General features: G+C 46.5%; 1 long non-coding RNA gene across 2 annotated transcripts in view; it reads left to right on the forward strand.

Moving 5' to 3' along the window:
- The window catches only part of LOC137215311 (uncharacterized), a 29,390-nt gene extending 20,021 nt beyond the window's left edge, over positions 1-9,369 (forward strand). Inside the window, exon 3 of one of the 2 annotated variants that reach the window (XR_010939248.1) lies at positions 8,867-9,369. This is a non-coding gene — a long non-coding RNA (uncharacterized lncRNA). Of the gene's footprint in view, positions 1-8,238; positions 8,571-8,866 lie in introns of those variants that run through there. The other variant, XR_010939247.1, reaches the window with a different exon arrangement.
- Positions 9,370-18,199: the final 8,830 nt, after the last annotated feature.

Consider the following 18,199-nt stretch of genomic DNA (forward strand, 5'->3'; position numbering starts at 1 on the left):
TGAGCTTTTTCTTTGTTAAACCAGAAGAATGTTATTACCACCCACTCTTCTCTCACATGGGTGGAGGGGAAAACGAAACATAGACTCTCTTATGATTTTGCTTTAGACTAAGAGTCTGAAAGAATCGAATTCCAAGGCAATTAATGCCTCCTCACATTGCCCCACTTTCTGTGCGAGGCAGAAGGGGTAAGTTTCTTTCCCGTGCACTACTTTTTAAAGAAAAAAGTTTACCCCAGAAACCTCCCGCCACCCACTCCCCAGCTGACTTCCCCTCACATTATCTTGGCCAACAGTGTGTCACAGCCCGTTTCAGAACTAATCACTAACAGAAAGGCTGGAGAGCTGTGACCGGCTTAGACCACTTTTTCTGAACACATGGACAGGGCTAATAAACAAGCAAATAAAATCAGGGCTCTCTCTACAAAGAAGAAGGAAGGGACTGCCCTGGTGGCACAGTGGTTAAGAATCCGCCTGCCAATGCAGGGGACATGGGGTCGAGCACTGGTCCAGGAAGATCCCACATGCCACGGAGCAACTAAGCCCGTGCGTCACAACTACTGAAGCCTGCGCTCTAGAGCCCGTGCGTCACAACTACTGAAGCCTGCGTGCCTAGAGCCCATGCTCCGCAACAAGAGAAGCCACTGCAATGAGAAACCCACGCACTGCAACGAAGAGTAGCCCCCGCTCGCCGCGACTAGAGAAAGCCCGCGCGCAGCAACAAAGACTCAATGCAGCCAAAAATAAATAATTTTTTTTTAAAAAAGAAGGAAGGACAATGGATTTGCTTATTAATAATGAAGATTCCTAGTTCCTCCTGCTGGTTTCATGCTTGCTTCTGGAGTTACCCCACCTCTGGCCTGTCACTTTGATTCTTCTTTTCTCTCTCAGGTTGAACGAACCTCAAACACTCAAGCCTCATAAAATAGGAGCTTCTAAAGAGGGAGTGGCTTAAGAGTGAAGGAAGCACCTGCCCACATCCCTCAAGGGGAAAGTACCTAAGCTAGACTGTCTGCATATCTTTGAGGCTTTATTATCAACCAGATTTTCTATTGCAGGTGACTGAAATCCAAACGAGATTAAGCACAAAGAGAATGTATTGATTCTTAGAATGGAGAACGCCAGGAGAAATTGGATTTCAGGTATGGCTGAATCCAGGTGCTCACACTCAGGACTGTGCCTCTCTCCCTCTCTCACCTCCGCTTTCTTCAATATTGATTTCATTTTCAAGCAGGTCCTTTCCTCCCCCAGCACCTGCAGCCTTACAGCCTACCAGATAAGTAACCATGGCAGAACAAAAACTCAGTTTTCTGAGCACTTCTGGCAAAAGTCCTGCAGCTGTCTCTCATTGGCTTTACTTGGATGATGTACTCATTTCTGAAGCTGGGGAACAGGGTTGGCCCCATCCAGATCACACAAAGAGAAGGAAAGGATGGTTCCCAAAAGAAAATGAGGAGGGGAAATTAATGCCCACGAGGCTAATATATCTCTTATGTAGAGAGAGCCAGCCCTTGGGGGTACCGACCCATCCTATTTTGTCATGAAGAGCAGTCAAGTTGCCAACAGGCCGATAAGGGGCTAAATTAGCTGGAGGTAGTCAGGGATGGCATGTTGGAAAAGGCGATGTTGGAAGCAGAACCCTGAGGGATAAAAGACAGTGTTCCAGGGGAAGAGACCTAAAAGGGCAAAAGACCTGAGGCAAATCAACATTTGGTGGATAAGTACATGAATTAATGGGTGGATGGATGGATGGATGCCTACAGATGGGGACTATATATGAGAGCACAGCTTCCTGCTCAGAAGGAACCTATGGGCCCTCGTAGTAATGAGGGAGCTGGGGTTGGACTGGGATAGACCTTGAGGGGAAGTGGGGTGTGCAGACGTTGCCTGAGAGGAGGAGGTGAAGGGCTGTTTAGACACCCCAGGAGCCAAGAGGAGGGGTGGGCAGTGGACCCTACCTTGGAGATGACGTCCCACATCCCTCTCTCCACTCCCGAGGCTCCTGGGGCTACCCTGAAACCCTCTTCCAGTGCAAAGCTTCCCCTCTCCTCCCTCTCTCCCTCTCCCACAGCATCCTCACTTCCTCTTTTTTGTTCCTCAAACAGACCAAGTTTGCTCCCACCTCCAGTCCTTTGGGCTTGCTGTCCCACTGCCTGGAACACCCTTCCCCAAGAGCTTTGGGAGGCTATCTCCTTCTTAGACCTCAGGTCTCAGCCAGTGTGCCCTCCTAAGAGCCGTCCATCTGGACCACCCCAACTGAATCACCGCTCCCCCCCCCCACCCCCAGCAGCCCCTTCCCAATCACACCACCCTGCTTTACCTCCTTTCTTGGAAACTTTTGTGAGCCTGTCGCAGTCCCAGCTGTCACACCAGTGCCCAGCACAAACCCTGGCACAGAGTAGGTGTTCAAAGGGCTCAGGATCCAGCAGCTCAGAGCCCCTCAGTGCCGGCGACTAACACCCCTGTGCTCCCTGCCTGTTCTTCCCAGTGTGCTAGTGCCTTCTCTGTACCTCAGTTTCCTCCTCTGTAAAATGGGCATAGCAATAGACACGACCTCTGACAACCTATCTAAGGTGCACAGAGCACATGCAGCCTGACTCATAGTAGGTGCCCCATAAGGTCAGCCTCAGCGATATTATTATTACCAGCCCAGGCTTGTTGTGAAGTCTTTGGGAGGGAGTCGGGCACGCATTCCAGCCATGACTGGAGCTTCCTGGCCGTGTGACCCTGTTCAAGTGACCTCCTCACACTGGGACCATATCTTTTTTTTTTTTCTTTTAACCTTTCGGCTGCACCACGCGACATACAGGATCTTAGTTCCCTGACCAGCGATCGAACCCGCACCCCCTGCAGTGGAAGCGCGGAGTCCTAACTGCTGAACCACCAGGGAAGTCCCACTGGGACCATTTCTCTCATTGTAAAAGTGGAGCTCACTGCAGCATCACCACGCTCCTCCACTCCCCACCACACACACACACACACACACACACACATACACACACGCACGCACGCACGCACACATCGCTGTGCAGGTTAATGAGCTCATGCAGATAAAAGTTAGTGCAGCGTTTCAGGCAGTAAATGGGAAGTGATGGATGATGTAATTTGTTCAGCCACCTATAATCTGGAGAAATGTTTCTTGGCGGGACATGTGACTTCAGTAATGGCCTTCACCTCCAACCCTCCTCCCCTTTCAGCTTTCAAGGGCCAGCTAGGGGCTGTCCCCTGCATGTAGGGAGGATGGGGGCAGCAAGTATCAGCCCCTGCCCTGCCCATGCTGTCGGCAGGTGAGGGCCGCGGAATTGAAAAGGCTCTCGCTCACCGCCAGGAGGAGTAGGGGTGAGGTGGGGGAGCGGAACAGGAAGTTCCATGGCCTCCAAGACATTCTCTCTCTCTCTCTCTCAGTCTCTCAGGGCTTAGTGGTCTTAACCCTTAGGTCCCTGGGGGATGGGAGACAAGGACTTGGGAAGGCCAGGTTTTTTTAAGACGTTGGTGGTTGGTTTGTTTGTTTTTTCACAAACTGTTAACGCAGGCAACAAAAATGTGAAGTCTGATATAGTGGCCTTACTTTTGAAAAAAAATTTGCAAGTAAAGACATGGAAAACAAACAAAACTACCAAACGAAAATGCATTGCTCTCTGATTTTGAAATGGGCAAAAGACCTGAACAGACACCTCACCAAAGAAGATATACAGAGAGCAAATAAGCATATGAAAAGATGCTCCGTGTCACATGTCATTAAGGAAATGCAAATTAAAGCAACAGTGAGACACTACTACACACCTCTCAGAATGGCCAAAATCCAAAACACTGACATCACCAAATACAGGTGAGGATGTGGAGCCACAGGAACTCTCACTCATTGCTGGTGGGAATGCAAAATGGAACAGCCATTTTTTAAGACAGCTTGTCAATATCTTATAAAACTAAACCTACTCTACCATACAATCCAGCAACTTCACTCCCTGGTATTTACCCAAAGAAGCTGAAAACTCATGTCCACACAAAATCCTGTACGCAGATGTTTATAGCAGCTTTATTCATAACTGCCAAAACTTGGAAGCAACCCAGATGACCTTCAGTAGATGAATGGATTAACAAACTGTGGGACAGGCAGACAATGGAATATTATGCAGCACTAAAAGGAAATGAGCTGTCAAGCCATGAAATGGCAAGGAAGAAACTTAAATGCATATTTCTAAGTGAAAGAAGCCAATCTGAAAAGGTTACATACTGTATGATCCCAACTCTATGACATTTGGAAAAGGTACATGACAGAGACAGTAAAAAGATCAGGCAGGGGTGAGGAGTGAGGGAGGGGTGAATAGACACAGCATAGAGGATTTTTAGGGCAGTGAAACTATTTTGAATGATACTACAATAATGGATACACGTCATTATACATTTGCCCAAACCCACAAAATGGACAACACCAAGGGTGAACCGTAATGTAAACCATGGACTTTGGGTGATTATGATGTGTCCGTGTAGATTCGTCGATTGTACCAAAAAGACCCCTCTGGTGGGAGATGCTGATAATGAATAGGGAGGTTGTACCTGTGTGGGGAGATGGAGTATGTGAGAACTTCCTGTACTTTCTATTCAATTTTGCTGTGAACCTAAAAATTGCTCTAAAAAACAAAGTTATTAATTTAAAAAATTGCTATCAACCACAGTGACTTTCAAATTTTCTTGACTCTAAGAAACTCACTTTATGTCATAACTCAGGAGGAACACAGGATTACAACAAGTTTCCGAAAACAACACTTCCTTGACAGCCTGAGACAAACACTGATACTTTAAAATTTCTCTTCTCTTCTCCTTGATTTCATTTTTTAAAAATGCTTGTCGTGACCTTCTAAGTGGATCTGGTGAGCCACTATTGAGTCACTACCCACTTTGTAGTTTGCAAAGCTCTAACTACACGCAAGAAAGGATGAGGGCTTCCCTGGTGGCGCAGTGGTTGAGAGTCCGCCTGCTGATGCAGGGGACATGGGTTCGTGCCCCGGTCCGGGAGGATCCCACATGCCGCGGAGCGGCTGGGCCCGTGAGCCATGGCTGCTGAGCCTGCGCGTCTGGAGCCTGTGCTCTGCAACGGGAGACGCCACAACAGTGAGAAGCCCACGTACCACAAAAAAAAAAAAAAAAAAAAAGAAAGGATGATTTAACACCAGGAAAAAGTGGGAGGGTTGGACCCAAAGCATATTCCGTTATACTGAATACATTTTTTGTACTTTATTTTATTTTTGTATTGAAATATAGTTGATTTACAATGTTGTGTTAGTTTCAGGTGTACAGCAAAGTGATTCAGCTATACATACATATATATCTATTTTTTTCAGATTCTTATAGGTTATTACAAAATATTGGGTCGAGTTCCCTGTGCTATAGAGTAGGTCCTTGCTGGTTATCTATTTTATATATAGTAGTGTATATATGTTAATCCCAAACTCCTAATTTATCCGTCTCCACCTTTCCCCTTTGGTAACCATAAGTTTGTTTTCTGTGCCTGTCGGTCTGTTTCTATTTTGTATATAAGTTCATTTTATACTGAATACATTGTACTTGATGAAAACACCATAGTTTGCTTTTTAAAAAATCACACTGATGGAGAGCGTGCAAGGATAGGCACAGAGAGGGGAAGCTAATTCTGTGGGACTGATTTCATGAATTCATTTACTCATTCAACAAATCTGTGCTGGGTGCTGGGGTGTCGACTGCAGTGGTGTGCTGGAGCCCGCTCCTACCAGGTGGCAAGAGCCTATTGTTAAATTTTTCAGGAATTTTGGTTGAAATCACATTGGTGGCTTGAAATTGTCCATGGTGGGAGATTTACACCATGGAAATCAGCAAATGCTATCAATCAGCACTCACAACCCCGCCGCCACCCCACCTTGTCCCACCTTGCCCCAGAGGCTGTTGTTAAACATTCATGAGCACATTGGTGGTCAGCAGTGACCAAGACCTGGTCCCTGCCTGGACAGAGCTTATGTTCTAAAGAGGGTGGGGTGAGGAGCATAGTTTACGGAAATAACCACAAAAATAAAATAAACTTGATAAATGCTATGGATGCTATAGGAATCCATGAGACCATATAATATAAAAGGGGGCTCCAAGAAAGCTTCCCTGGAGACATGAAATTTGATCAGAGGCTTGAAGGATGGCAGGATTTAACTAGACAAAGAATGCAAGGAAAAGTATTTCAGGGAGCAGGAATAGCATGTGTGAAAGTCCTGTGTCAAGAGAGAGAATGGTGACTCAGCAATCTGGCTGGAGCAGAGAGCATGTGGGACAGTGAGAGATATGGGGAGATGGGTCTGGAGGTGTGGGCTGCCAGGCCAAGCTGGGCTGGTGGCAGGGTAGGGCATTTGGTATTTACCCCAAGAGGAAATCACACAAGGTGACTCCCATGTTGCATGGAAGATGTTCTTGTAAATGCCCTGTTTTATACCTTCTTCCATCAGATTCCGTGAACTAGATTTATGGTGCGGATTGCACGCTGCTTCAGGGCAGGGAAGACGTTTCCGTGTCTTCCTGATGCACCTTTTGTTAATGAGGAAGACTTGCATTTTAAAATAAACCTCTGGAAGGTCAGAAGTGACCATCATGAGCAAACAGCAGCCCTGGAGAGCTCAACACTTTGCTGGCACAATGGAGAAAGGCTGAAACTGAGTTTCCTTAAGAGTAATGAAGTGAGGAGCTTTTATGGTTTTTCTTGTAGCCTAAGGTGAGCTTTGAGGTGATGTCGGGAGGTGATTAAGTGTGGTAGCTCATCAGCCCACACCTGTGATATCCGTTGAGGGCAGCCAGAATAGCAGTGAAGAAACCAGGGGTTGACGATGGAGAGAAAACTACTTCCAGCATCAGCCGGTCTTGGTGTGGGAGACTTGGAGCGAACTTACCTGTGACCATAGAGGGCAGAATGAGGACTGCCAGATGGCAATTATAAGGGGGCAGCTCTTCACCCAAAATGTAAAAGGTTTTCCTTGACCAGCCAGAGGCAGGACTCCTTCAGTTCTGCCTTGCAAGACATTGTTCTTGGCTAACCTGTACCGGGGGAATCGGGGGATGTGACCTTTCCCTATTTCCACACCTGAGGAGTCCTCTCAGTCACTGCTGTCAAGACGTTGTTGGCATCCCTTTCCCTCTGTTGCTTCTTACTTACTGTGTAACCTTGGGGTGGCTGCCACATCTGAAACATGCAGGCCATCTTGGTAGCCACCTCATAGGGCTGTTCTGGGATTATAAGAGATAATACATGTAGTATTTAAAGGGCACCTGGCACATAATAAGTGCTCAATAAAGTTAGCTGCCATTGTTGGTGGTATCTCCAGCCTCCCTACTTTTCCCTCAAATCAAACATCTTATATGCGAGGCATGTACATACAAGTTCTTTTACTGAGGGGTCACTTTATTAGTTTGGACTCTACTACAAACATCAGAACCCTACTTTCAAACAGAGTTAAACAAAAGAAAAACGACAACAACAAGGGAGATGGAACTTATTGGTACACTAAAAATCCAGATGTGTTTGACTTCAGGCATAGTTGGATCCAGGCGCTCAGAGGACCACATTAGAAGTGTGTCTCTGTCCCTTTTACCTGCTCAATCTGCCTCTATGCTGACCTCATTCTCAGGCTGATTCCTCCCTGCTGAGGGAAACAAAGGCCCCCAGCAACTCCAGGATCAGATCCTATCAGCTGAGGAACCGAGACAAAATAACAGCAAAGGTTCCAGAATTGTCTCATTGGCCCAGCTTAACAATGCACCCATCGCAGAAACAATGACAGTGGCCAGGGGTACAGTTTATTAGGCACGGTGCATATGCCCATTCCTGGATCTAGGAAAGGGGGTCACACCCCAAACTCTAGGAGCTGAACATGTGGGCCAGTGTTCCCCAAAGGAAAATATGGGTTCTCTTACCCAAAGAGGAGAGAATGGTTACTGGGCAGGGGGAAGCAAAAGATATCCCCTACAGTCAAATAGATATCTGCTTGGAGGGCTCAAGGGTGTGAATTTATCCACCTTTCTTGCTTCCTTGAACCATATAAGGAAAGTGAGCCACCCAGGCTTGCCTCTTGGAAAGGAAGGTGTCGGGAGTGAAAGATTCTCTTTTTTGCTCCCTCTTTTCTCAATCTTCCTCCTACAGTCCCCTCTTTCCAGACTTTGAATCTGATGTTCCTCCTCTCTTCCCTGTGAGACTTCAACCTCCTTTTTTTTTTTTTTTCCTTTTGGATCAAGGCTTCTGTCAGATGCTAATAGAAGCTCTCCTCTGGCCAGCTCTCCTACTCCCAATGGGTCATGCCCACGTTCCAGGTTCTGGTTCTGAAATAATAAGAATTTGGTGAGTATATCAGGATTCAACCAGAGAAGCAGAACCACTAGGATATATCTATAGATAGGTAAATAGCTATGAAGGGACTTGTCCCTGGATTTGATCTTATGTAATCTGGGGAGCTGGTGAAACAGTCTCTGTCAGGGTGCTGTCTCTGAGTCTGATGTTCTAACTTGAAGTCCACAGGGCAGGCAGTCAGGAAGGGAAGATGGATGTAAGATCGATGAGAGTTAATAATAAGCTGGAACACAGAGCCCAAGCTGGACTCCGTGAGGCTGGACTGAACCCCTTGTCAGTTCTTGTTGCCTCTGACGACCTTGGTGGCGTGGGTGTCCTGCAGGAGCCAGGGCGCTTCACCATGGGGCTAAACACACCTGGCCCAGGAAGTGGAGAAGCTGAAGAAGGATTGGTGGGGGGAGGGGGCGGAGGTGGAGCAATGGCAGGACTAATGAAGTGAGCCAGCAGAAAAGGGAAAGCATTATGAGCTACCAAATGGCTGCTACTTCCCCCATCCCTGAATCTCTCCTGGTTAAGAATCCGCCTGTCAATGCAGGGCACACGGGTTGGAGCCCTGGTCTGGGAAGATCCCACATGCCGCGGAGCAACTAAGCCCGTGCGCCACAACTACTGAAGCCCGTGCTCCGCAACAAGAGAAACTACCGCGATGAGAAGCCCGCGCACCACAACGAAGAGTAGCCCCCGCTCGCCGCAACTAGAGAAAGCCCGCGTGCAGCAACGAAGACCCAACACAGCCAAAAATAAATAAATAAAATAAATTAATTTTAGAAAGAAAAAAAAGAATCTCTCCTGTAGCTCAACATAATTGGAAGCACCCCCAAAAGGGAACTCGGGGCAATGTAGTGCAATCTAAGTGAGTACAAAGCCACCACTGCAAAGCCGCCACAGTACTCCCCTTGCCAACTTGCACACACGCATCTCCTTAAACCATACTTAACCTCCAAATAGAGCAACAAAGTCATGCTTTTACCTAAAATTAACCGCAATTTACCGTCCAAGACTTCCCCTGGTAGAGCCAGAGTTCCAAATTAGTTCCATCAGACAGATCCTGCCAGTACAATGTTGTCTAGACGGGGAGACAGACATTCCCGCTGTTTCGTACTCCATCATCTTCCAAGAATGCTCCTGAAGTTTCTTTCTGGGGTGATGAAAATGCTCTAAAATTGAGTGTGGTGGTGGTTGTACATACCTGTGAATACACTAAAAATTATTATTTTGTTGTTTTTTTAAAAATTTTATTGAAGTATAGTTGATTTCCAATGTCGTGTTAGTTTCAGGTGTACAACATAGTGATTCAGATATATATATATACACACACACACACATATATATATACACATATTCTTTTTCAGATTCTTTTCCCTTATAGGTTATTATTAAATATTGACTATAGTTCCCTGTGCTATCCAGTAGGTCCTTGTTGGTTATCTATTTTATATATAGTAGTGTTATACTAAAAATTCTTGACTTGTATACTTTAAAGATGTGAATTGTATGACAAGTGAATTATATTACAATAAACCTGTTACCAAAAAAAAAAAAAAAAAAAAAAACAGACAAAATGCTGCTCTTTCCATGAAGGAAGGAGTTCAATGTAATCAATCAGCCATGGTCCACCTGGTTGATCCTCCTGAGGAATGAATGGTGCCGTAGCAGGGATTCAGTGATGGTCTCCGCTGCTGGCAGATGGGGCACGTAACAGTGGCAGGAGCCAGATCAGCCTTGGCGAGTGGAAGTTCTTGTTGCTGAGCCTGTGTACAACCTCCGTCGCTGCCACCTTGGCCACACTGTTTATGAACTTATTGGGCAAATACAGGAGTCACTGGAGAAAGTGGCTGACTGGTGTCCACAGAGTGGGTTACCCTAAAGTAACCCACAGTGTGGGTTACTCCTAAAATTTTATTTTCTGAGGTCACTCTTCGTTGAGCATTCACACGGGACACAAATATCTTCCCACTCTGTAGAGATCTATCCACATACCTCTTCACCAGACTCTGTAGCAGTCTCTGACCATCTAGCCGAGAACCACTAGTCCCAACATGTGATTTGATGTACAGCCATGTTTCTGGACATCTCTCCTTCCAACCAAAATGGACAACCAGATGCACTGCTCAAATTTCTGTCCACTGGGAAAATTTCCCTTTACGCCAGTCCTTCGGGGATGTCCCAGAATGGGGCTATAGTGGTATCGCTGTCCAGTTGTGGGTGGTACCTGCGTGTCCTGCAGAACTATATGTAAACCAGGTCTGAGCTTTTTCTTCCTCAATCAGCTGGTCACAGGGAACTCCCCGTGAGCCATCGGTCTTGTCTGAGAGACAGAAGACAATGAATCACGAATAAGGGATCTGGCCATCCGAGCAACTTCCTCACACGAACTACGTGTGCTTCAGGACCTGCTAGAGCCCAGTCTTGCATAAACCACTTCCACGGAGTTCTGCTGAGTGTGCCCAATGTTATGGCTTGTTGGGTCAGACAACACACAGTTAATGATAGGTAGCTCAGATTGCATGGTATCTTGGTGCCCGTGGTCAAGCGTTCAGTCTCTACTAAAGCCCAGTAGAAAGCCAAACACTGTTTCTCAAAAGTAGAGTAATTGTTTTCAAAGAGTGACATAACTTTCTTCCAAATCCTGGAGGTCTACACAGTGATTTCCCAGCTGGGAGCTGCCGTAGTCTCCAAAGGCATCCCTATCTACCACTGACACTTCAAGCACCACCATATCCGCCTGAATCTGTGGCAGGACTTTCTCTTGTTCTGGATCCCGCTCAAAACTGGCAGCTTTTCAGGTCGCTCAGTGACTGAATCACAGCGCACGAGGTATGTGTTGTTTCCAAAATCCAGAGGGGCTCCCCAGGTCTGTGCCTCTCTCTGAATGTTGGGAGGGGCTGGGTGCAGCGACTCTTCCTTCCCCATCAACATGCCTCAAATCACTGGACCCCAAGAACTTTCAGTGAGGTGACAGGCCCCTGAATTTTTGTGGGTGGGATTGGCTTCCCATCCTCTGGCATGCGAGTGTCTTACAAATGTGTCTAACGGGGTTGCTACTTCTCCCTCATCAGATCCAATCCTCATAATATCATCCACGTAAGGGAGCAGCATGAGGTCCTGTGGAAAAGGAAGGTAAGGTTAATCCAGACCATATGATGACACAGCGCTGAAGCACTGATATACCTCTGAGGGGGGACAGGGAAGGTGTATTGCTGGCTTTGCCAGCTGAAAAGAAACTTCTTGTGATGTCCTTTACTAACAGATATAGATTAAAAAGCATTTTCCAGATCGATAACTACATGCCAGGTCCCAGGAGATGTGTTAATGGCTCCAGCAACAAAACCCCCTTTGGAACAGCAGCTGCAATTGGAGTCACCACCTGATTAAGTTTATGATGAGTCACTGTCATTCTTCAATGACCCATTTATCTTCTTCACTGGCCAAATAGGCAATTTGAACGGGGTTGCAGTAGGAATCACTACCCCTGCATCTTTCAGGTCCTTAATGGTGACACCAATCTCTGCAATCCCTCCAACAATGTGGTATTGAGAGTTCTAGTGGCTCCTACTTGCCTTTTCCTATGATAAAATCCCTCATCCATGGGTCAGGGAACCAATGTTGGGATTCTTCTAGTTGCTCAAGATGTCTATTTCAATGATGCATTTCAGCATTGAAGAAATATCCAGGGGCTTCCCTGGTGGCGCAGGGGTTGAGAGTCCGCCTGCCGATGCAGGGGACACGGGTTTGTGCCCTGGTCCGGGAGGATCCCACATGCTGCGGAGCGGCTGGGCCTGTGAGCCATGGCCGCTGAGCCTGCGCATCCGGAGCCTGTACTCCGCAACGGGAGAGGCCGCGGCAGTGAGAGGCCCGCGTACCACAAAAAAAAAAAAAAGAAAAGAAATATCCAGAAGGTGTATTCAGGGACCGATTAGGCCTTTTGTGAGACAGAACTTCCCCAAAACTCCATTGATCACCTGACCTCCATAGCCCTACTCTGACTAGTGAACCTCAGTGATGTTTTGGAATTCCAGGAATTAGAGTCAGTTCAGACGCTGTGTCCAGTAATCGTTGGAAAGTCTGACTATTTCCCTTTCCCCTTTGCACAATCACGGGGTGAATGGCCACAAGTCTCTTTGGAGAAGTCTGGTAGGAAGATTAACAGCATACTTTTTTGGCAGTGTAACAGGGTCCTTCCTCAAGGAACCTGGCCTCTCCTTTAATCAAGGGCTCAAGCATGGGAAGTGATTGAGGGTCCATGACTCTCTGTTTTGAGCATTCTGCTCAGGCTTCCATTCGCCAGACCCAGAGCTCATTCACTTATTCAGTTCAAGCAAGACTTCAGTAGGCTTCCCATCTACTGCCATGATAAACTAGTGAATGCTAAAGATCTGTGAGTCACACTATGCTCGTTACTGTTTTGGCTTCGCTATCCACTATGGTAACCACGCCCGTCTTATCTTTGGCATATGAGTGCCACCAGGGTCCCTGCCACCCTGGGTTCCTGCATGCCTATTGCATTTAGAGATCCCAATTAATCGTAGCCATTTCCGCTAGAATTTCTGACCTACAGAGAAGCACCATCACAGAGCTCTTCCAGGATGCTCAGGCTCTCCCTCATGAATCTATTTCTGATAGCTACAGTGAAAATTGCCTCCCCCTGACCCTCCTGGTGAAGGAGGGGTCAGCAAACTGCAGCCCAGCAGCCCTCAGGGCTGTTTTGGTATGACCCACAGGCTAAAAAGGGTTTGTACATTTTTAATGGAAATTGAAATCAAAAGAAGAATATTCTGTGCCACTTAAAAAAATGATATGAGCTGCAGATTTCAGCGTGCGTAAATAAACTTGTATTGGAACACAGCCACGCTCCTCCATTTACAGATGGTCTTTGGCTGCCTTCCGGCTATGACGGGAGAATTGAATAGTCACAACGGACACTGGCCTGTGAAACCTAAAATGTGTACTATCTGGCCTCTTACAGAAAAGGTTTGCTGACTCATGCTCGGCAGGTTACCAAGGAACTTCTGACATTTCCACCCAGGATAGGCCACCTTTGGGAACATACATCAGTCAAATAACCAAGTAAATCGTCAGAGCCATCCCTTAGCCCCTCTACCTCAACCACTGAATCCAGAATCTCTGTTTAGTGGACCAATGTCAATAAACTTGACCTGACCCACTTTGTATTCTTCCACCTTGATTCATCACTCTTAAGACCCATTTCCATACATATGCCCCAGTTTTCTCTTGATATAAATTGGCAAACAGAAATTGGCAATTGTTTTGGTATTACATCACACCTCCTCATGGGTCATGTTTTTTTTTTTTTTTTTTTTGCAGTACGCGGGCCTCTAACTGTTGTGGCCTCTTCCGTTGCGGAGCACAGGCTCCGGACGCGCAGGTCCAGCGGCCATGACTCACGGGTCCAACCGCTCCATGGCATGTGGGATCTTCCCGGACCGGGGCACGAACCCGTGTCCCCTGCATCGGCAGGCAGACTCTCAACCCCTGCGCCACCAGGGAAGCCCATGGGTCATGTTTTGTACCTCGGCCTTTGGTTTCTGTTGAGACTTGAGTCTAGTTAGAGGTGTTGGAAGCGAGAAAAGGGAGTAGGTTCTGACGAGGATCAGCAGTGCCTTGCAGGGAAACTGAGGCCACTATAGCAGGGGTGCAGACTGCTGCTTTGGGCAAAGAAGATGGCAAAATTCAGGGGTTTGAGGTACCCAGCCTTATTAGAATCTCGTCATACATCCTAATCCCAATTTTCAGGATCCTAGTCCTTCCCAATCAATGCCCTAACTTTAACAAAAAAGACCCCATGAGGTTGGAAGTTCAGTTTGTGTTGTAATTCAGCCACTCACAGGATCGGACTTTGAGCTTGGTCTTCAGAACTCTTGGCCCGGTGACCATGAGAAATAAGTTTCAGTGTAGTCACAGAAGCTTTCGAGTCTCTTATACAGGTCTTGACTGGGAATTTGAAGCTCTGAGCTCATCATTTTCTTTCCCCCATGTTTTCCAGCACAGTTAGAAACAATCAACCGATCCAGCACGCTCCTTCGTTTTACTGAAATGTTTCATGGAAGTAAATGCTTGGTCACCCAGAACCTTCCCTCCTATAGAACTGATTCAGGAAGCTACAGGTCACGATCTGAGTAACTGTTCTGCCACTTCATGCTATGGATTTTCAGTGTCCCCTTTACCTCTGGAAACAGGGTCATTAATGACTTCAAATCTGATTAGATCAGAGAACCAATTCCAGAAAAAACCAAAACTCATCCTTAAGAGTCTGTTCTTCTAAGAGTCTGCCCACTCTTAGACCCAATTCTATATCAGCAAAGCAGAACCACTGATACACACACACACACGATGTGTTACAGGGATTTGCCCTTTCCCCATTGTGGGAGCTGGGTAAGCTGTCTCTGTAAGGCTGTTGTCTCTGTACTTGATGCTGAAACTTGAAATCCACAGGCCAGAAGTCAGGAAGGGCAGACGGATGTAAAGCCAGGGAGAGCAAGAACAATCTGGAAGCCACGAGGGTGGACTGAACCCCATCATTCTTTATTTTTTTTTAATTTATTTTATTAAAGTATAGTTGGTTTACAAAGTTATGTTAATTTCTGCTGTACAGCAAAGTGACTCGGTAATACATATATATTCTTTTTCATATTCTTTTCCATCATGGTTTATCACAGGATATTGACTATAGTTCCCCGTGCTATACAGTAGGACTTTGTTGTTTATCCAGTCTATATATAACAGTTTGCATCTGCTAATCCCAAACTCCCGACCTTCCCTCCCCCAACCCCTCCCCTTTGGCAACCACAAGTCTGTTCTCTATGTCTGTGAGTCTATTTCTGTTTTGTAGATAAGTTCATTTGAGTCCTATTTTAGATTCCACATATAAGTGATATCACATGCTGTCTTTCTCTGTCTGACTTATTTCACTTAGTATGATAATCTCTAGGTCCATCCATGTTGCTGCAAATGGCATTATTTCATTTTTCTTTATGGTTGAGTAATACTCCATTGTATATATACCACATCTTGTTTATCCATTCATCTGTCGATGGGCATTTAGGCTGCTTCCATGTCTTGGCTATTGTAAATAGTGCTGCTCTGAACATTGGGGTGCATGTATCTTTTCAAATGATAGTATTGTTCAGGTATATGCCCAGGAGTGGGATGGCTGGATCATACGGCAGCTCTATTTTTAGTTTTTTGAGGAACCTCCATACTGTTTTCCATAGAGGCTGCACCCATGTACATTCCCACCAACAGTGTAGGAAGTGAACCCCGTCATTCTTGTCACCTTTGACCTTGATGGTGCAGGTGTCCAGTGGAGTTGAGGGTCCCGATCACAGGGCTAAGCACGCACCTGGCCCAGGAGTTGGAGAAGCTGAAGATGGATCCAGGGGAAGCTGGAGCATTTGCTGGCCCGGTTGTTGCCTGACGCCAACGAGACGAGTGGGCAGATAAGTGACAACTGGTGTGAGCCACAAAACGGCTGTTGCTCTAATCTCCACCCAGAAACCCTCCCACTAGAACATCTCTCGTGGCCCACCCTACCCGGAAGCACACGGGGAAGGGGAGGACTCTGGGAAATGTAGGTTAACCTCACCAAGTGGACACATCACAAAGCCACTCAGAGGGCGTTTCAAATCCTGTTTAATCTCCCACCAGCAGGAGCCGGAGTTCATTCACTCACCAGCCCCTTCAGAAGCAGCACCCCTGCCTGAAGTAAGCATTTGGAGGACGCTCCCGACGCCCCGAGAAAAGCACAATCTAGCCTCATATGAGCAAAGCAGATTTCTTCCAGTTACTGTGATTTGGCCTTAATTCTTCCAGAACAAGAACCTTGTCAGTATCGTACTCAGGAGCCTGGCTGCATGGGAAGAACCACTGCATTAGCTATTGGCAAGAAATCTCACCCCTGATGTAAGAGTGGAGGAAGAGGCTTCAGTTCAGACACTACGCAGCAGAAAAAGGTGTCGTGCTAGAAGGGGTTTGGGCAGCAGATAACAGCCTTTGGGGAGCCCTGGGGCACTAGTGGAGAGGTTTCTGAGTGTCTTTTCCAAGTCTGAGATCCAGTGTTGCTGTCCCCTGGAGGTCTCGGCAGACTCCAGTCTTAAGAATTACCTTCTCTTCTTGTATTTGAATTAAAATTGCTTGAGCTCCCATCCCTTGACTTGGGAGAAGCTCAGCATCCTCCTCACCATATCCACAAATTCCTCCAGGCTATCACTTTCCCTGGCGGTATTCAGAGTGTTGCAGACTCAGCCAAAAGACTACATTTCCCAGTTTCTTTTTGCAGATAGCAGTGGCCAATCAGAAGTAAGTAGAAGTCTTTGGGAAGGGATCCTGAAAAGTCTCTTTAAAAGGAGCTGACTCATCAGTGGTGAGTGGGCAAATAAGTGACAACCAATGTGAGCCAGAAAATGGCTGCTGCTCTAATATCCATCCAGCAACCCTCCCACTAGAATGTCTTTCGTGGCCCACCCTAACCAGAAGCACACGGGGAAGGGGAGGACTCTGGGAAATGTAGTTGCCAAGTGGTTAACCCTGCCTTTTTCTTTTGCTCTTGCTTTTCCCCCTGGAATGTGGCATGATGGCTGAGGCTCCTGCAGCCATTTTGTGACCTTGAGGATTACAGCCACATTCTAAGGATGGCAGATCAGTAAGTCAGTAGGAGCCTGGTCTCTCATGACATCAAGGGACCCCTTCCCCAGCCTTGGACTACATGCTTCAGAGTTCTGTTATGTGAGAGAGAAATAAATCACCTTGCTTACATCACTGTTGTTTCTGGCTTATGTCTCTTGCAGTTGAATACGGTTTCTGCTTCCGCAATTCTTGCTATGTGAGATAATTAACTTCCTTTGCGGCAAGCTATATTACTGTTCACGAACTATATCACAGTTCCCTCCCTATAAGAAGGTTGTAGTTTCCTGCTCTCTTGAACTCAACTGTAGCCATGTGATTTCCTTTGGCCAATGAAATCTCAGCAGAAATAATAAGTGTCCCTTCCTGGCAGAGGCTACAAGAGTCAATATGTGTTTCATCTTATTCTCTTTTCTTTCTGTCAATGATAAGCAGGAATATTTCCGTAATAGCTTCTCCATCATCTTAGGTTACATCATAGCTCTTGGCTGACCCATGATGGACATGCAGTGTGAGTGAGAAACCAATATTTGTTGTTGTAAGCCACTTAGATTTTATTGTTTATTGCTGTCATATTTAAGCAAAAATGGGCTGGCTTGATACAGGGAATTAGGGACTGACAAGCTCTTTGACTAAGGCTAGTGGCAAAGAAAGAAAAGAAAAGAAAAGAAAAGGCTAGTGGAATGGGCTCTAGGTTAAGACTTTGTAGATGATTCCCAGAACATGACTGTAAGGAGAAACTCATCCCTCCTCCTGTGCATTTCTGCTTTACCCTCTCACTACTGCCACGCTCACAACACTTCTGATACCAGATGTGTGGCGGGGGGGGTTTCCCACACCAAGCAGTTCTCTGTGACACCAGCTGGATGTCCTACAGTTCAATTCAGTTCTGACACTAACCAGAATTAGTGCAGACACCACAGGTTAAGGGCTCAGTCCCACAAGACTGCCCCCCACTTCAGATGCCAATCACTAGCAGGGCCCCAGGTCATCCACAACTTGTGTCCAACTTGGTTACCATTGGAGGTTCCCATGACTCCCCCCAAACCTTGGATTCGATTGTTTCCCAGAATAGCTCACAGAACTCAGGGAAACACTTACATTGACCAGTTTATCATATAATAAAGGATGTGATAAAGGATACAGGTAAACAGCCAGATGAAGAAGTTCATAAGGCAAGATCTGGAAGGGTCCTGAGCACAGGAGCCT

The sequence above is a fragment of the Pseudorca crassidens genome, chromosome 20 (genome assembly GCF_039906515.1).
Source record: "Pseudorca crassidens isolate mPseCra1 chromosome 20, mPseCra1.hap1, whole genome shotgun sequence".
Taxonomy (NCBI): domain Eukaryota; kingdom Metazoa; phylum Chordata; class Mammalia; order Artiodactyla; family Delphinidae; genus Pseudorca; species Pseudorca crassidens.